The 20700-nt window shown below is 41.4% G+C and overlaps 1 protein-coding gene across 3 annotated transcripts in view; it reads left to right on the top strand.

The window, feature by feature from the left end:
• zfhx3b (zinc finger homeobox 3b) overlaps nucleotides 1-20700 on the top strand; it is a 210358-nt gene that overhangs the window by 62506 nt on the left and 127152 nt on the right. Inside the window, exon 1 of one of the 3 annotated variants that reach the window (XM_069693480.1) lies at nucleotides 9212-9535. The exons of the other annotated variants lie outside the window; for them this stretch is intronic. The gene's annotated coding sequence lies outside the window, so the exon portion shown is untranslated. Of the gene's footprint in view, nucleotides 1-9211; nucleotides 9536-20700 lie in introns of those variants that run through there. 3 annotated transcript variants of the gene reach the window in all.

The following is a 20700-nucleotide window of genomic DNA, read 5'->3' as shown; positions in this document are numbered from 1 at the left end:
TTATTCATGTTGATATCTTTTTGTCCTTATGAGCAGCAAAACAACTTGTTTAAGTGGATTCGATTCAGCTGATACTCCACAGCATTGTACAGATGCACGGCATTACAAATGATTCAGTAACCACTTACCTGGCAGGATTGGATGCGGTATTGCACCGTTTCTAATTTCTTCTAACATCATGTCAATCATGTGTATTAACACAGTAAAGAGAGGCTGCCATCATTCACTCTACAGTACCAAACTTCTGCGTGTTATACACAAAAAGTGCTTGAACTGCGTGAAGGGTGGCATTTCTGTCACTGGAATGAGATCAGGTGACTTTTACACACGTGCTGAAATTCATATTACAAAAGGGATCTGGGCAGATGCAGGCGATGTGAGGTGCAGGAGGAGGTAGCAAGGATACAGGCGATATTCCTGAGCATCCTCCAGCACGCCTCGTGTGCAAGGCCTCCGACTGCCTGCATGATGACACTCCGTCCAAGTTGAAAAACATCAACTTGTGAGTTTGAAAGATTACGTGTTTCCACGAGGACTGATTTTTAGGAGGCATGTTGGCTGCAGTGTTGTGTGTGTGAATGCATATAGTGGCATGACAGTGGTGGAGACAGCCCTTGTAGACGGACTGGTGCGGACCTCCTGGTTTAAGGTGTTAGCTCAACCCTCCTGTCGTGTGCCTGTCATGTGAAAGTAAACACCTTTACTATTAACTCTCTTAACAACCTAACACCTAAAAAAAAAAGGAGCAGCTCCAATAATCACTTGTTTTTATTGGCTCCAGGAGCACTTAGGGGGGGGGGGCTCACCTCTGCTGAGGTATTTAGACCATGGGGGCCAAATCAGTTGATGGACAGGCAATGCTCCATGACCCCCTCCCACCTTACCACACACAACGAATAGAGGTGGGGTTGCCTGCCACCATAGACAAAGTTTAGGGGAGCTTGTAGGGGTTAAGCATCTATAATTCTGCCTCAGTTGCTTTGACCATCTGAAATTACTTTCACACAACCACAGGGCTCCTTCACAGCTCTGGAGGTTTGATGACATGAGGCTTCAGATGAGCTAGTTGGGTTTGTTTCTTAACTAGATGCTGCACAGATGCTGTCTCCGCATCAGCAAGGCGTTGTGTGGCGTAGATATGAGTGGTAGATTTCCATGCATGTAAAAATTCCCCATGATCCCACCCGTGTCTGTATTCACATGTCTCTCTTGTCTGGATAGTAGCCCTCTGAGTGAATGGTTGTTAGCGCATGAATGTGTGTAGTAACGGCATCCATGTCACTGTCAAACACCGACTAACCACTGAGTATGTAAAGGAAAAATCAAAAGCTGTCATTTTAGTCATTGTAGATGGGCTACACTTGTCCATTGTCGTCACTATAAAGACCGCGTCATTATTTGTCAATTACCATCAATTTTGCTCTCACATTAATGTCATTGATTTGAATAGTAAAACTCGTTATGTCTAATTCGTTTTTCAATCAGCAATTTATCCGTTAAATTATTTCAAACTCACTTGATCCTTGATGTGACTTCTGGATTTAACTGTTATGTGTGATTTTTATTTTTTTATTTATTTATTTTTTTTGCTTCGTGGATTATCAGAAGACAAACTTGAAATTGCCGCTGTCTTGTTTGACCCGAGCTCTACACTGTAGATGGATGACGTTGCGGCACCCAGAGGCTGTGTGTGTGACGCAGGGGTTTGGATTTGACCTCTGGCAATAATCCTAGATCTGTATTCGCCTTCTGTGGTAGCTTCCACCTGTCATCTTTCATCTCGTCGCGTTCTCACTGTGACATCAAAGCAAATTACTCTCTTTAAGTTTGTTACGTTCAAGTGCAAACGCAGCGAGCACGAGGTGGTATTTAAAAATACGGTTTGGCGTTGTATGGGTCTGTGATTCTCCCCAGTCCCGTTTGGGTCGGTTTACCACCAGCTTGTGTAGCTGTTACCTGGAGTGGTCATATGGCTCTGATTTGGGATCCCTCCGTTTCCGTGAGCTTCTCCAAAGCGCCTAAAACCCCACGAGTCCCGCCTGTCTCTCGCCCAGAGTCTGTGACAGCAGCTTTCTGGATTTCTACATTATTCACTATATCCCCGACCTGAAATATGCATTAACAGAAGACCTGGTCCGCTTTTCTTTCTTTCTTCAGTTAAGGCTGGATTTTCTTCAAAAAATAATTTTGACATTATATATTCAGTGGGCAGTTTGGTGTTTAACGCTGATAAATTGTAATGCTGTGGTTAAATTCTAAAGACTTGACACTCCCTTTTATGGGTTGTTTTTATTTATTTTGTGCGCTTGCTCAGTGTTTTTTGTGACTTTGGAATTTATATGGCAACACTTGTAAAATATTTAAATCTAACGGGTTCCAACAGGTAAACTGTTCAAACTGCATCTTTTCTGGAAACGTGCAAAAATAGAAAATATACATACACAAGTATAACCTTTTATCAACATTCTCAGGAGTTTTTATTAGATTACACAGGTAATTATCACAGCAAACAGTAATTTTAATTATTTTTTTGAAAGGATTTTCAAAAAAAGGTATAATGGACTGAAGAAGAAGAGGTGTGGTGAGGCTAGACTGCTGAGTTTGTGTGTTTTTAATAATAATAACAATAATAATCATTTGTAAATAATAATATTTTTAAAGACATTTTTAACTCCTTTTAAAATATGTGACACCGTGATATAGCTCCACTCCCCCGACCCCCCATCACCACCTCCACCACACACCACACATGGGCACACAGACACAGGAAGGAGGGAGAGAGACAGGGAGAGTCCCACTCGCTGACTTTGGGGGAGTCTCTACGTGTGTGTGTGTGTGTGTGTGTGTGTGTGTGTGTGTGTGTGTGTGTGTGTGTGTGTGTGTGCGCGCGTGTGCGTGTGTGCGTGCGTGCGTGCGTGCGTGCGTGCGTGTGTGTGTGTGTGTGTGTGTGTGTGTGTGTGTGTGTGTGTGTGTGTGTGTGTGTGTGTGTGTGTGTGTGTTACTGATTCGATTTCATCGCAGTGGTCATGTTGAAATAATCTTTACAATTAAGTAAAGACAGCTAAACATCGGGGATTTTCGGATGTTTTACGACATTTGTCGAATATTGACAGAATAATTATGGGTCAAAACACTACAATTTTTTTTTCAAAATTCAGACGTCAAAACTGTTTCTGAATAATGCATAGGACCATTAATAAGGTAGTACTGGCAGGGCGAGTAAATGGATAAGAGAGGAATTGAATTGATATGCCTGCTTGTTTCTCATGGAAATGAGGCAGACTGACCAGACAGCCGCTCGTCATTTATTCTCCAAACTCTAAAATCACAACAGCAGCAGAAACCAGGTCCTGTTTTTTTTTCCACCTCAAGGTGCATTCAGATATATGATGTCATTTTGCTCCTGCGTGTCCCTGGTTTGCATACGATCTACAAACAATTTCACATTTTCATGAGAAACATTTGAATCACAGGATGCAAATCTTTTAAAATGTAGAAAAAAAGAAAAAGAAAACTGGCAGATGATTCATTGCTTTTTGTCCAGAAACATTTTAATATTATTATTTAGTTTCAAGAGTAATTAGTTAGATCACTAAACAAAAATAAAAGATCAATATCAGAAATCAAATCCTATCATTCGAACAAATTAGCTATAAACAGGCAGTCATAAAATCAAGTAAATACAAAAACAGTAAAATTCCCATAGGACATACAGAATATCTGGAACAAAACAAGACCAAAGCAAACAAGTAAACAAATAACTTCATCTACGTTTAAATGCCCAAAATATCTACTACATGAACATTGCAAGATTTCGTCGTGGAAAACACTGAGGACAGATTTTTACTGGGGGGGTGGGGAGGGGGGGTACGTTTCTGTAATAAAGTTAAAACCAGCTCCATGATGAATAAATGGTCTGACATAATTATCTGCTATATAATTCAGGCAAGACTATAAGTAAAAGAAAACAGCAGCAAAAACAAGAAAAAACGTTGCATTTCAGTTTGATAGTAGGCTGAACAAAAGATTCACCACACTTGAGTTCGTGTGCCAAACACGACACAAGCATTACAAAAAAAAAAAAAAAAAAAAGAAACAGGCTAAAGGCACACACAGGTTTGGAATATTTGCAAATACTGAAATAAAAAATAAAGCTGAAGAAATAATTACAAATAAAAAGAAGTGTTTGCAGAAAGACCTGTCCACAAGAGACACATGCTTTAATAGTGGAAAATCATCTAGAGCAGGAATATGCTGCATGTACAGTTACACATTATAACGATTCTAAAAAAAATTAGTTTTAAATCAAATATATACTTTTTTTTGTTTCGTTTTTTTGTGCTGCATTTGTGCAGGCTTTCAGCTGTACTTATTTCTGCAGGATGTCCCGCTAATTAGGCCAAGTGCAAGTTTGATCTGTGCTGGGCTTCTGCTCCTTGTCACTCCCTAAACAGTCAAGGGACTGTTTACAAATGAATGCAGTTTCGGACTGTGTAGTCTATCCAGCGTCATTCATTCAGACGAACTACTGAGATGAAATATTTATCTGAAATATTATTGATTTCCGCTGTGTATAGCCCTCCTCTCTTTTGTCCACACTAATAACCCGACCACGTCGTTTTACATCATTTACATGCGAGCCAATTTTGTATATAATGATAGACTGAAATACAAAGGTGCGCTTTGCCAAAGACCAGTTGGTCCGCAGGCGCTTGGCTCCTGTGAAGGAGTTGATGCGCTGCTTGATCCCAGTGGTCAGGCTGAACATAAGAGGGCGCTCCCATTGCACCTGGCTGTGCTGCCCTATCCACCCTAGACACACGGAGAGCCGGACACAAACCTCTCTGTGTGATGTGGTGGTAAACAGCGCAGCCTTAACTGTTTCATGCAATCGATTCTTATAAACACACACAAAAAAAAGACGAATATGAAAATTAGCTCATACATATTTTGTCAAATTAAACCTTCCCCCCTAACGTTAGAACTTCATGAAAAATGAATAAAGTAATGTCAAAAAGTTTTCAATGTTTCTATTTCACATTAAAAAAAAAATTAGGCTAAAGTAAGTAATGAAGGGTTTGCCCTTCACAGAAAACTTGCTCCAATCTTCCTTTCAGCCCAGCTGCAGTCACTAAGAGCAGAATCGAACCTACATACAGGCCCTGCATGTGGCATGTCGTCTTTAAAGTGTCTTTCAATGTACCTCACTAAAGAAAAACAATACTTGTCATTTAAAAAAAAAAAACAGTCCAGCGTTTTGTGTGAGTGTGTGTCCCACCTGGAGTTTTCACACCTTTATTTTTTTTATTTTGAAATATTTTCATAGCATAATTTCACTCAGATTGTTTCCTAAAGAATGTCGGATGCCCTTTTCATCTCTGTTTACCAAAGCCTGAACATATGACTGACACCCTCCTTGTTAATATTGCAGCCTATGAACAACTCAAATCCCCAAATCCTTCGGAATATAATGGTCGTTATCTCTTTATAAAGTTATATGACTTTTCTCGATAGCAGCTTTTATCTTTAAATACTTTTACCCCTGCTCATTTCCTCCGTTTCCCTTTGTGCTTTGTCCAGGGTTGCGCGTGCACGCGTGCGTACAAGTGCACGCGCACACTGTAACCGATATATAAAATGAAATAAATGTAATTTAATTTGACTACGTTGAAATAAATATTTCTAAAAGCTGACAAGTAGTGCACAGCGGTTCAAGCGCGTTAGAAACGGTTATGGGGCTTTGCCCTCTGTCTGAATGCACTGTTGTTCCTTGCAGTTCTGGCGATGGTCAAGCGCTTTCATGTGCCCCACATCTACGGAGCATTTTGCATTTTAAGCTACTCTCCCTTTCTTTGTCATATCCACGGGCTGTCATAGCCACAGGTTGTGTTGAATTTGCAATGCCACTCATCGATGTATGCCTATTGAGGCTGGCACGTGGACAGTTATCCTTCCCACTGAGAGGCGCAATTGAATGCTGGAAACACAAAAGCTTCAGACCCTGTCAGTTCCCCCTTTTTCTCTTTTCAGTGATGCATAGGCCCTAAAAGCATCAGGGCCTCCGTGTGGCTGGTCTTCTCTTGATTTAGCCTACACTACACTCAATATGGTCACTGATGGAGTAATGTCAATCAGACCTTTGCATAAATTTGTTAACTGAAGTTTGCATTGTTAGGCTTTCGGCGACTGACTGGCTCAAAGCTGCCTCCTACAAGCCTGAAATTACACCAGACTCTTTTATGATCTCGTAGCCCCTTTAACTCCTCTCGCACGCTATTTTCAACCTATTCATTTTACAATCTCTTCTTCCCGAGAGAGCAGACACGTCGCAAATCCTCGAGATTCCTGCAGTCTGCCTCTCGCGCTGCAAAAATGCGAGCTGTTCGACGGGGCCATGCAGTTTTCTTGTTTTTTTTCTGAGGGGCAAACAGATGCTGCACTGCCTAAAAAACAGGTATCAGTGCCTGCCGCGGCTTGTGGAAGGCAAGTGCAGAGGAAATGCCGTGTTACACCACACCATATATTTTACCAGCAGGGAGAGGAAGAGAGAGAGCCAGAGAGAGAGGAAGCGGTGGAAGGGGGGGGGGGAGAGAGAGAGAGAGAGAGAGAGAGAGAGAGAGAGAGAGAGAGAGAGAGAGCTGGGTCTTGGCCATATAGACGACAATGTAAGAAGTTTGATTTTCATAGGCTCTTCAAAACTATTGGATCTGTGAAAACGCCGCATCCCATGGGGGTTCCGTAACCTTTATAACCTTTAAGCCAAAGGCCCTTGGAAAATATAAAATATAGTCTATATATTTTATCAGCCATCGTCACCACTACAACATCACGAAAGGCTTCCTAACATATCATCTGTCTGCAACCTTCTAAAATAGAAACACTACATTTATCTGCACCATGCACTTTTATCCAACACACGTCTCAAGAAATACACGTGTCTGTCCGCTTTATTATCAGTTATGACTTGTCTCTTAAACAGCAGCATTGTATAATGACTACTTTTAAGTTCTGCGCGATGCCTGGCCGGTGTTTGGATACGAGTATATTTGCCATTTAACCATTAACTCTGTATCGGAATTTACCATATAGACGCAGACTAACAAATCCGTATTGTTTCAATAAACACGGCACGTTATGTGATCTGTGAAAGCTGCTACTTGTATTCAGTGGACCAGGACTCTATATGGAGCTGTTTGCACAGAAAGTGTGCATACTGAGAGTGAGGGATTGTCCGTTTCCTCGGAGAATCAACAATAAAATTATCATAACAAAAGAGCACTGAGAGACTCAAAGGTAGATTTTTTGCAATACAGTCTTTTCACTCGGAGGAAACGATGGGACATCAGTAACAGAGGCGACGTGCTTTACGTTAAGATTATTAAGAAAAACAAACAGAGAACCTGGCAACAAATTCATGGTAGTATTAATCATAAAGGCTTTTTTTTTTTTTTAGAAATTCCTAATCACCAGACACCTCAAAACGAGATGAGACACTGACCATCTGGGCTTCTTGTCATAATCTCACAATATCTATAGCAAACTTAATGCATGCAGGCCGGAGCTGACCAAACGCCCTGATATATACAACTCTGACACCTTGCCTCACATTTAGTGTTATTATTATTATTTAAGAGAACCTACACGTATTGACAACGTTTTCCCAGTTTGGTAGGTTAATAGATGTCAGGATAGCCTGTTTGCCCAATCAGCCCTGTGTGTTACAGCACTTTCACTGGTGTGTTGGGCAAGAATATACCTGTTCATATTTTTCTAAATGCCCTGTGTAAACAATACATTGTTGAATTTGAATAAATCCCCACACCCATAAAGACACAGTGAGGTTTCAACAAGTAGCCTATTTATAAAATAAGCTGAACTGGCATAGCAGCTCTCAAGAGTTTCACAATTTCTCTGGAAAAATATTTACACCTCCTTGTATTCCTTCACTTCTCTGATACAATTCATTTATCTTATATTACAATGGTGTTAAAAAATATTATGATTGATTTGACTTAGACTGATATTCTGAGCTGATAGTAACTGTAAAAACGACACGTCTTTCATATCCTCCCCTTCATGCTTTTATCTGTCATATTTTATAAAACTGATTTTTGAAAATTGTTAGAAGCCTTAATTTTGCTGTTTTATTCCAAATTAGTCTGTGCATAAACATTATGTGCGAGTTGAAACACGTATTACTTTGTGTTAATCTTCTGTTGTCATTGAGCCTGTCATCGTTAAATTAATATTTCTATGCAATCTAAACATAAAAAATGTCCTGGATTTTCCCTAAATCCTGTGTACAGGTCGAATTACATGAAGTTTATCAAAGTTATAATTTTGAAGCTACGCATCAGGAGCTGTTTATCTTCTGTCTCTGAGCAAGTGGTATTTCTCTTAATGCCTAAATATGTATTTGCCGGTACAAATACACAGTTGGCTCCGATAATATCCAGGTACCACTGTACTTGCGATAAGCTCTGTTCTTTACAGATTACAAAGGTACACCGTGGCAGCCTATATGTTGCTCTTACAGCACAGTTTTGCATACATGCAGAAATCGCTCCAAGCAGTCTTTAATTTTTGCCAAATGTTTCGTTTAGTTGTTTGCGTGGTTGCAAGTAAACTGCGCAATCCATTTTAGCCACTTCAGCCGCCGAAACTCAGTTATGTTTTTCAATAAGTTCTCCAAACTATAAACTCTCTGTAACGATGCCCTGTGTGTCGCTTTGACACGACTAAAATGACACACAGAGACAGAAAGAGACAGAGTAAAATAAAGCACGGTCGCTTATGTACTTTTGGTGGCCACAGCATGTGCGTATCTTTCATTTAAAAACGCAAAAAAGCGGACAAAAAAACGTTTAACAAAGTGGAAACGAGCGGAGGGAAAGCTGCGCCTGTAGCGTCGGGCTTCGGCTGCTGCGGCTGCCTGCTCCAGTATTAACTTTCACTGTCTTCCGTCTAATCAAACTCTTACTTTCCGCTGTTCTTAATTCCATATTTTCAATTCCTGATCATTACTTTCCTCTTTTTTTTCTACTTGTATCTATCCATCCATCCCTCCCTCCCTCCCTCCTCTTTCTCCCTCCCTCCCTCCCTCTCTCTCCCGAGCTCTCTCCTTTGCTGAATCTTATTGATCCAGAAGGCGGCTAATTAGCCCTTCCCTTCGTGCCTGTGTAATGAAGCACATGCGCACTGAATTAATCACAGCCATTTTTTGCAGGAAACTAATTAGCAGGAATAAAGATCCAAAGAGTTTTTTCTTTTCAATCATCAGATCTCACTTTCACCTCTTCCTCGCTCCCTCTAACACAAGACTCATCGCCTGCTTTGCATCCAAATTATTTTTATATTGCCTTTAACAACTAATAGTACCTACTCCGTGTTTTTTACACTCCGCAACAACAATGATCTTTCTTTTGCCACCCTAAGCGCAAACTGACCAAAAGCGGACTGCCTTGATGGGATCTTTAGCTAAATCATCTCAATACTGGATTAAAAAGCGAGGATCACAAAGCGGCAGCGAGAAATTGTAAGTTTCAACTTTGCGTTTGTCTCTTTTCCTCTCTGTTTCCACGATCCTATTCTTTTCGCTGTGGGACTTGTCTGAATCTCTTTTCTATCTGTTCGTAGTTTACGTGTAGCGGAGCTGGCTATTCTCACATTGTGAGACATGACTGGCGATCACAAGTTCATTTCATGCAAGTAGTTTTGGTTTATTCTCGATTTTATTCGTATCGTTACCTGTGTTTACATCAGCGTTCGTCCTCTCCTCCTCATGAATGGAAGATAAGAAATGGGCAAGACAGCGATCCACTCCAAGCAGTTGATCGTAGAAAAGCACGGTTTTACAACAAATATGTGATTTTCGGTGGGATCGGGAAAAGGTATAGAGGGTTTATGGTGGTCGAGAAGCGTGTTTTGAGGCACGAATGCGATAAGAAAGGGGTCTGTGTTGAGCGGACGAAGGGCAGCGGCAGCTCCACACGAGCGCAGCCCAGAAAAGGAGCTCCAAGTCCAGCCTGTGGGTCCGTGTGCGTCCGGCAAAAGGGGACGTCTCTCGCTTTCTAATTTTGACAGATTTGATACTTGCCACATCCAAGGGGGTTCAGCAACGTCGTGTGCTTATAAAATCCTCTTCTGGATAAAGACATTTTTGTTCTTCTTCGACACGTCTCTGTGTCTGAAATGTGCAATCCCTCCGCCCTGCCTTTAGTTCCTCTAGCTACACTTTCCCTCTCTACCCCACTTTGTCCATCTTTTCTTTTTTATTTTTCATAGCTGTTTTCCTCTTTGAAGCGTTGTTTTTAAGTCGATTCTCGCTCATTCACTGACGAAGTCACATGCAAATCGATCGACATGTGTGTGTGTGTGTGTGTGTGTGTGTGTGTGTATATGTGTGCGTGCGTGCGTGCGTGCATGCGGGGCTTGTGTTTGCGAGCGTGTGTGTGTTATGTGAATGTGGTGTGTTGAGAAAAACGGAGCCCCGGGTCTCCTTCATGACAAGAGCGGATCAGCAGGACCTTGTACACGGACAGCCTGAGAGTCTCTGCGTTACAGAGAACAGACATGTGGTTTAGGGACGGAGACGTGCAGGCTCGATCTCCTGCCTCGAACTACTTGGCTACCGTAGCTCTCTGACTTTCAAGACAACATTTTTTTTTTTTTTTTCCTCGAGAAATGCTGACCGGAAAGAAAACAAAACAAAACATCGCCCTATTAGTCTGACCTTAAGCAGACATAATCATTCCAAAGTTACTGCCGGAAACGTAAAAACTATGGTTCAGGCTAAACCTGTAGGTCAGTGCATGCATTTAGTAACCGCTTTGCCAGTTAACATTTGGAGGTTGTTTTTTTTGTTGTTGTTTGTGGAAAAGTCAAAACTACCCAAGATATCTTCCCTATACCCAAAATAGAGCAGGCTGCACTCTCGGTGGAAAACACGGCGTGCAAAGAGACATCTTATCTAAGTTGAAGGGGCCTTTTTCAAAAATATAGCCTACTTTATTAAAGCCTGTGTCTGCATTGATAATCTCTCCAAAAATGGATATGATCGGAAAAATAAAGAAATCGGAAATGGAGCTTGTATCTTGACTTTTAGGTGTAATTGCAAGACGAAAATCTCCACAAATATAAAAAAATCATGACTACTTTTTATTTTTATTTTTATTATTTTTTTTAATTTTTTTTTTAGAAGGGATGCATCTATATTCCGAAAAACAGCAAGAATAGGAAGGCAAGTCTTGGATATTTTTCGCGACGGGAAGAGAAAGAGAGGAAAAAAGAGGTTTTGCGAGCGAGCAGAGGCATTGATAGGATATGTGTACCGTGGAGGGTGGGGGGGGGGGGGACAGAAAGGGGGGTGAGAAGCTCTTGCGTGTGTGTGTGTGTGTGTGTGTGTGTGTGTGTGTGTGTGTGTGTGTGTGTGTGTGTGTGTGTGTGTGTGTGTGGGTGGATGGGTGGGTGGGGTGGTAGGTCAGACAGCAAGAAACAGGGGAACAGGGGTCATGGAGTGAGTCCAGAGGTAAAAAAGAAAGAGAGGAAACCCCCTCGCAAACAGCCGAAGGATAATGAGGGAGAGAGTAGGTCTGGCGGGGAGAGAAGGGTGATGGTGGTTCTTGGTATGTTTTGGGTGCCGCACAAAGCGCGCACGGTTGTCAGCATCTGTAGGATTAAGACTTTGGCTTTATTTTAGGATGGGAGAAAGAAAAATAGACTGGTAACGGGTTTAATCAAATTAAACGTAAAGGCTGTCAGGCAGTGAGAGAACCTCTCCACCCCCTTCCACCAAAACACAAAAAAAAAAAAAAAAAAAATAGGGGGGCTGAGGGTATAAGAGTGAGGAGGGGTCAGATAGCCATGGGCCATAGAGGAGCATTCAGGGGAAGAGGTCAGGTAAACAGATCCCTACCTTTCAGACTGCATGGAGAGAAGCAGACAGAAAGAGATTAGCACTGTGAGAAAGAGGGGAAACTGGCATCTTTGCTAATTATTATTTTTGACTTGAATTTTTTTTATTAGTGATCTTATTTATTTTTATTTCCATCCTCTTTTTTTTTTTTTTTTTGTTCTGTAGTTTTTTATCCCAGTGCTTTTTTCCCCCCCGTTTGTTTCTGCAGCAGTAAGTTGTGTGTTTAGATTCCAGTGGGTGTTATATAGGACAGGTAGGCTGCTGTGCCAAAACACCAGTGATCTCCCTTCCTCCCTTGTCAGACAGTAACACTCCTCTCCTCGTCCTCCTCCTCCCTCTCTCCCTCTTCTGTTACAAAACAAAGACAGCCGGAATGTTTACTGTCATCTCACCTGTCTGATTTTCCTGTCTTGCCTCATTTTCATATTTATGTTTAATTATAACAGTTCCAGGAAAAGGTATAGGAATGTCACTGGCTTTATTTCTATGTAGTCTTTTTCAAATATTGTCATGTGTTGTGTTTGGTGTTGCTAACTGTAGTATCTCAAGCTCATCTCTGATTGTGATACTGGAAGTATTCCGTTCATGTTCAAGTGCTACCAGAGTGATGGTTTATACCACAAACACCTTTTTTTTTTTTTTTTTTTTTTTTTTTTTTGAAAATAATTGAAAATGGTCAATTTTTTTTATTTTGAAATCATTACTTGTGATCAGATGATTTCCATCCCTTTTGGTTAATATGTTTATCAAGACCATATTTTCGTATACATTTTTGTTTTAAAAAACATTTTAATATTTCTATCAGTCGAAAGCCATTAGGTGCAGATCAACTGAAATAAAATGGAAAAAAAATATGAATCTGTTGGCAATAAATAAATAATTGCTCTCATGCAAGTATTTTTCTAATCAGTTTATTTTGATTAATATTGTTAGAATTTGTTTTAATTTATTTGGACCGAGTGAGATGTTTGTGACATCAGGTTGCTGTTTTAAACCATCACTTACAGAAAATAGATGAAATTATGAACATGTCACAAGTATGTGTTGGGCCTATCAGAAAATTCATTTTCAAGGTCCAAATAATTAAAAAAAACAACAACTTTGTAATAGTAGTGTTGTGCATTTAGTGGTAAAGCTTGATTACACTCAGGATTAATGAAATAGGTGCATATGGTGGAATTGCTATTTCTGTGCTGTTGCTGTTTTGATTGTTATTCGTAACATGAAGCGAGTATTTGGTGTCGTAATGCTGTGATAGGATTTTACTGTGGAGATGTCCAATTGCCATTGATCCTGCACAGCAACAAAACCGTTGTCCACTGTTTGCACTCGGTTGCCCTCTATTACAATATTTGATGACAGGTATATTCAGAGAATTCAGATGTCATTTGAGTGTACGAGTGGGAACTGCACGTCCAGTTGGGTGAGCGAGATAAAGGGAGTCGCAGTCGTCATGGATAGGCTTGTTTCATGGTTTGGGGGTAACACAGATAAAGGGGAGACAGCGCCTCTGGCTGTCATAACCCCTTCTCCTCCTCCTCCTCACTGTGCCTCTCCCTCTCCTTCTCTCTCTCTCTCTCTCTCTCTCTCTCTCTCTCTCTCTCTCTCTCTCTCTCTCTCTCCCCCTTTCACTCTCCATCTCATTCTCTGTGTCTCTGCGTATCTCTCTCCTTAACTCCCACCTCTCCGTGCTCAGGCACTGACACCGTGGGGGAGCTCGCTGCCAAGTCCTCGGTCGGAGAGAGCCCTCTTTGGGTGAACAGTAGGTTAGGGCCATACATGGTAGATTCAGCAGTTACGTTGGTGTGCCAGACAAAGCGTATATGCATACAGAAAAAAAATATACATAATATGCTTTCAAAGGCAAAATATATAATTATTTTTTCTAATATTTTTTTTAAATGTATTATTGTTATTATTAATAATAATATTATTATCATTATTATTATTTTTTATTTTGTTTTTCTACTACAGTCACTTGTTAGTTAAAATGAATGCCTTTCTCCTGCATGCTGTTCGATACACGAGAGGCAACGCATTCTAGATATGAATAGGTTTACCTTTGTGTGGATGCGTTCTCTCTGAAATCAGAAAGGAATGTTAAGTGTCTGTCTCTACCATTAGTTGCGTGGACGTGGAGATGAGAGCAGTCGACACAGAGGATACCTTTGAATCTGATGTGTGGTTTTGAATATGCAAGGTCGTGCAGCGAAGATCAATTCTTCCAGTTGTCCTGCAGCCGAGGCCAGTATACGTGTCATGCTATATCATAAAGGACCGTGGGGGTGGGGGTGCGGGGTCTTGGCTCAACACAGAGGAGAGCAAGAAAGTAGGAAGGGAGAGTGGAAGAGATGCCATGCTCAGGTGTGTGTGTGTGTGTGTGTGTGTGTGTGTGTGTGTGTGTGTGTGTGTGTGTGTGTGTGTGTGTGTGTGTGTGTGTGTGTGTGTGTGTGTGTGTGTGTGTGAAAGTGTGTAAGCATGCTTATGCTGTGCATGAATGCTGTACCTGATACTTAATCCCAGCAGCCCCGAGTGTCCAAAAGGGTTCCTGTCTATCCACAGAAGGCGCCCCTTTTCTTTAAAATTCCCTTTTCTCTCATCTTTTAAGCTTTTCTTCTTTTTCAATGTCATCCTTTTTGAAGTGAAGTTGGCGAGGTTTTTTTTGTGGTTTGCTCTTTCACAATATGTTATCGTGTTAACAATCTTGGTTAAATCATTGTGGTAGACTAGATTTATGACTGAGATGATGCGCATGTATCTCTGCGTGTGTGTGTGTGTGTATGATTGAGTGCACAGCGGCATTCAGATTTGTGGGCATACTGGTATTCTGAAAATGTAATTTCTCTTGAACATGCCACGTCAAGGTCTAGTTGTAACGTGCTTTTGTTTTAGTAGTCCTTATTTTGATTAATTTTGAACTGTTTTCTAAAATGTAAGGCAGTGTTGAAATTACAGCAGACCTAAGGCAACATTACTGATTATCAAGCAGTCATACTGATAATAGAAAGATGGGGGGGGGGGGGGGTAGAAAAATCATTTTTCATTCAGTTTAAAAGCAAAGTATGGGTTCTGTTTCGACTCTCCCCTTCAGTGAGGGATATTCACAAGCTGTCATGGAATAGTGCAATAATGTGTGACACAAATTTATACAAATTTCTGTTCCATTTCTTACATTAAATTAATGCGGTGGTAGTCATGGTAAGGGATTATAATGTGTTTGTGGATCTGCGTCCTTGACGAGAATCTCAATATTGTTTCTGTAATAAATGTACAATATCAGTTTTGTAGCAAACAAGGCCGTTTGTTAGATAGCAGTGTTGTAGCAGTGATCATTTTATTTCTGGGTTGCTGTATCGACTGAGTAGAAGACCTGTGTGATGCATGCCGGTCCAGGACTGACAATATCAGTGTGTGTGTATGCGTATGTGTGTGTGTGTGTGTGTGGCACAGCGGCGATGACTGACGGTGGATATATCCTATTTGAGGCAGCAGCTAGCTTTTGCGTTCAGGGATGGGAGGAACAACGGGATTCGGCCTGTATAGGCTACATATGCCTACATGCGGGCAAGGCAGGGATGACAGGGAGCACTCCACGGGCTGCAAAATTGAACCGAGCTGCACCCCAGCCCCCCATAAGCCCACCCTTCTCTTGGACCCTGGAGGCCAGCATTCCACCCTCCGCACTGGCGCTTATCATCACAAAGGACAGAATGCATAAAACATGGAGGACGCTTAGACAGGCGGCCCAGGTCGCCTTTCTCTCCCTACACTGAGCCCTGGAACAATACATGGGCCCCTCTGGCCTGTGACTCTGACGACACACACGCCGTCTTTTTTGTCCTCCCCTATTTCTTTGTCATCCTCTTCCTCTTCCTCTATGTTACTGTGCTCTGTGGAGTGATAACTGCCCTCGCATTGTTTATCTGTGTCTGTGAAATCTGCATTGTGTAACCGAAATGTAAGTGTGTGTGCGTGTGGGTGTTTGAGGGAGGGAGAGTGACAGCTTTAAAATATTGACAGTACATCAGCCGCACAGCTCATGCTTTCATATTCCATATTATCTTTTGTAGTAGGCCTATGTATTTAAGATATAATTTCCTATCATTTACTTAAAACAAACATGGTGTATTTACACTGGGGTTAAGCTTATTTTAAACAATGTTGTTCATTCGGAAACATTTTATTTTGTAAATCAGAAGACGTGTGTCAGTGCAGTCAAGTGATTTGTGTTTCAGGCCATCAGCATGTCATTTCTCTCCTCACTAATTTACAGCCAGGTCACCCGATGACGCAACATCACAGCTTGTATTAGTACCAAAAACACTGTGTGTGTTTGTACACTGTCTAACAGCTTCTCAGCTTAACTGTCGGTCAGTGGACCGGGGCTCCACCAGATGTGGAGATGATATTAATATTGTACCGCTGTTGACTCCATATTTGTTTTCTCCTTGCCATCATTCTCTTCTGTTACTACCGAAACATGCTTGGTAACAATGGGGCAAATAGATGGATCAACAGTGTTTATGTTTGACAGTTTAAAAATTTTTTTTTTATTTATTTATTTATTTTTAATGTATTTTAATTTTTTAAAATTTATAATGTGACATGCACATGCACTGTGAGCTTTTAGTAAAATTATATTTTGTATCTTCTTTCAGATCCTGGTTAAAGCTGAGGTTTGATTTCAGATTTAGGTCATGCTGATTTGAATTCCCTTTCTGTGTATGCTCTGCATCCACTCCACTCCGTGACTGTGACAAACAGTAGTTATGCGTGTCTGAGAGGGTTTTAGGCTGCATCTGTCTATATATGTGTCTGATAGCTGGGCTGTAGGAATGTACTGCCGGGTTGTGCTGGACCCCGGCAGCTCTATGGCACTTCCTCTCTGTGTACCTCACAGCTTATCCTCCTCAGGATTATAGAGAAGAAAAGAAAAGAGCGATGGCAGGAGCACCCTTTCCCTCTCACACCCGCTTCCCTATTTTTACACACACACACAGAAATCTCAACAAAAAGTGTAATTCACTTGCAAATGTGTAGTAGCCTGTCCATGTTCCTAGTTGAGGAGAGAGAGAGAGAGAGAGAGACACGAAGAGGGAGACGAAGAGGGAGGGGCAGCGATGGAAGGACATAGAGAGAAGGCTGCAGTGTATGTCAGTGTGAGGCAGGGCTGAGGTGAAGCTACTGACTGCTTCTTCCTGCTCAGGGAAAGCAGCCATCTCCATCTGCCCAATGATATATTCTTTTGGGGTTTGTGTGCATTTATTGTTTTTACTGTGGAAATAATGTGCGTGTGCATTTTGAGCCGTTGTCATACAGTAGGAACATAAGTTAGGACTTGCTATTTGTCATTCCCCTAGCTTCTCCTGAGGTGGCCTGGTGTTGTTCCCTCAGTGCCCCAGGCGACTGATCTGCCCGTAGTGAAGGGGTTAAGAAGCAGGGATAGCCCTCTTTTGTCTCTGCGGCCCTCTTTGCCATTGTTGTGGTGGAATTGAGCTCGGTGCACCTCACTTGACCACAGCAAAGCAATAAAATGGCCTCTAAGTGCTGTAGCCTCCGTAGTCTTCTGATGTCAGCTCTCTTTCAGCTTCTGCCGCTATATTTTCCTTTTTTTCCTCTGTTTGTCTTTGTGCAATGTACACTGAGTGCACACATAGACTGTACATTGTTTTATTCTTATAGCAATGCATTTTCATTATTCACACATTGCGATTCTTTTTATTATTTGGTTTTGTACGAATAAGCTCACATATCTTCTCTTTTTTGCTGGAAAATGCATGTAAATCACATACCAAACTCCTGAAGAGTATTTTAGTTTATTTAGATTTTGTTGGTGCTTTGCATACAAACACAAAATACTGTACACATGATCAGAATATATAATAGAAGATGGATATAAAGGTCTTGTTTGCACCTGCAGTGTTAGATGTGGCTGAGAAATTGCTAACTTTATGAAAAGCACATTAAAAGATGCCACTTTTTTATAATTTGAGAATCTATGGAATTGATTTGAAGTATTAGAGCTTTACATTCAGAAGAATGGTAATGGGATTTTTTTTTTTTTTTTAGTACCCTGTGATGTGCGTCTGGCTCTGTGAATGCCAGTAAATATCTACGCTGATCTGACCACCACCTGATCATTATCAAATCGAATAAAGAAGTCACGCTGTTATAGCTGCTGAATAAATGATAGAGTTAGATGCCTCAGATCTTATGCTATACACTATTTTTCATTTTTCAGTTATTTTACAAGCAATAATTATAAAAATAAAAGTGTATAACAATTTAGTTTTTCAATTTGAAAATGTATTATAATAATGCATAATGTTGGTGTTATTGAGTTTGATTGCACAGATGATTGTTTATAGCAGAGTCCCACCTCTGCAGACATTGTAATTAAAAAGAAGATATACTGCATGTGCCTCTGTCGCCATCCCATCTCATCTCGTCAAATAAGCATCTAGCTGTTGCAATGAGCATGTCTGTGGATTTATGAAAGATCTCTGATCGGCTGAATTATAATTGGCACTGTCCTGAGTGCAAACCATTTATGCCAGGTGTCATACAGACTGCATTAAATGTTATACCAAACTGCAATTAACTCAAACATTTCCGCAGTACATCTCTACATTATTCTGAAGGGTGCCACTGTCTTGTGCGTCTTCGCTTCATCCTTCTCCTCTCTTGCGTTCCTCCTCCCGAAAGGCATGTGGCTTTCACTCTGGGTCTCGCTGTACCTAAAACAAATGCTGTTTCTCATTTTCCCTGTGTTAAATGAACAAACATAAGGACTTCAGTGCCTCATAATAAATTGATTAGAGGAGCAGACTGCCACACAGCCACACCGAAAACTACAGTTGTGCAGTGTGTGTGTGTGTGTGTGTGTGTGTGTGTGTGTGTGTGTGTGTGTGTGTGTGTGTGTGTGTGTGTGTGTGTGTGTGTGTGTGTGTGTGTGTGTGTGTGTTCAGCCTGAGGAGGAGACATACTCTCTTCCTCTCCCTAACATACATCCATACACCAATACAGCAAATAAAAAAATTATATTTATCCAGTTTAATTGCCGTTCCCGTCTGCTGGTCCTCTTCCCACCTCTCAGGCAGGCTATGCTTTAACTGATGTCTTGTACTGACGTCTCATGACAATGACAGTGCCATGGCGTTTACATATCTGACACGGAGCCCTCCTTGACTGTTTGGTTTTCATTCTGATGTTCAGTGCCACAGAGTTGGGATTTGGCCCAGGCCAGAGGGGGTGGGGCGGGTCCCCAGGGGCTGACACAGCGCTAGACGGCCGTAACAGACTGGTGACCTCGGCTTTGTGACGTCATTCGCCTCGTCTGGTCACCATAGCATTCATTTTCCCTACTGTTCAATGAATAAAGATAGGGGCCCGGGCTAGTTAATACATGCAGCTATTAGTTGTTCAGCTGACTGTGGAAGCCAACACAAGCATAAGAAAAACCTTATACGATAAAATGAGTTTAAAACATCCTTTCTAACACCACCACATCATCTGCTGTATCCCTGCACGTCTGGTACGTTTTAGTTTAAGTTTTAATTAAAGTTGACATTTTCTTCTCTTTTCCAAGTCGAGCTAAACATCTGACTTTTCTGTTCTACTCAGGTGGTAAAAAATAGCAAGCACTGTTGTGTGAAGCAGTAAAATAAAACACACCCTGACCACATATAGGAAGTCAGCCTGAGGTAAGAGCTAGGCTCAAAACGGATACTGACTGTTACAACAGTTTTTCTCCTCTTTACATGCTAAGTGCCAATTCTTTGATGAAAAGAAATGCTCTGCTGTTCTCCTCTTGTGCTGCTCTTTCTCCAAGCAACATTAAAGTGCGTTTTCTCCCAGAGCCATTCTAAATCATGCACATTTGACAGAGAATATCATATTTTTGTCATTTGGACAGCATCTCCTCTTTACTTCCAGTGTTGTTGCTGCAACTCGTGCAAAGTATCTGTATCAGGGGGAGGAACGCTGTAAAATAGACTCCTCTTACTGCCTGCTTTTTGTCAGAGCCAGGTGTTTCCTCATGTCGGATCATGCCCTGATGGAGAACAACAGGCCACATGGCAGGTGAAAAAAAGAGTGTTTAATGCCAGCGGATAGCTTCTCGTTCTGCGGTCTTCCTGTGCCACAAGCAAGACTGGAAAACTCTTGCAAGCAAGCAGAAGCAGACCGGTAGAACTGCCCTCTGTGCTGAGGATTAACACGGGAAGTAGCAGCAGCAGTATGGTGCAGGAGCTGTGAATGAACTCTTTCCCTCCTAGCAGCACCAGGAGGAGGACAAGTGTGTAGATGACACAGCCTTTTGTTTACACTGCAGAGAATATGGTTTGGAGGAAAGAGAGAAAAGAGAGAGGCGGTGGTCAGGGCAGGGGGAGGGCAGACACCAGTCTCATCACTTCCTTCCTCTCTAAAAATTTTATTTTTTTCATGAATTGCCATTGTCAAAACAACATTCGACAGAAGAGGAAGTGTAGAACTGAGGCACAGGTCCTATTATTGTTATTCATATAATAATAATCATAATCATAATAATGCATGAAACGTCTGCGGAAAACAAACGATTTCTGTTAAACCTTAGCTAAATATGATCTGGCACTGTTTTTAATCTACCAGTTTGATCTACTCTGATACAGCTACAACACTTCTCTTTTTTGCTGCCAGACAGGGTACATTAAACAAGCCTGTATGTTCTGACCCTTATCAGGCCCGAACACTCATTCCTCAGACTGTGTGGAGACCCCTTGTTCCACACAGATGTACACATGCACATG

The sequence above is a fragment of the Brachyistius frenatus genome, unplaced genomic scaffold (genome assembly GCF_029030835.1).
Source record: "Brachyistius frenatus isolate BFR_SWC_R1_liver_20210118 unplaced genomic scaffold, ASM2903083v1 Contig_15, whole genome shotgun sequence".
NCBI lineage: Eukaryota > Metazoa > Chordata > Actinopteri > Embiotocidae > Brachyistius > Brachyistius frenatus.
The sequence above is the reverse complement of the archived record's forward strand: the minus strand, read 5'-3'. Positions and strand labels throughout refer to the sequence as shown.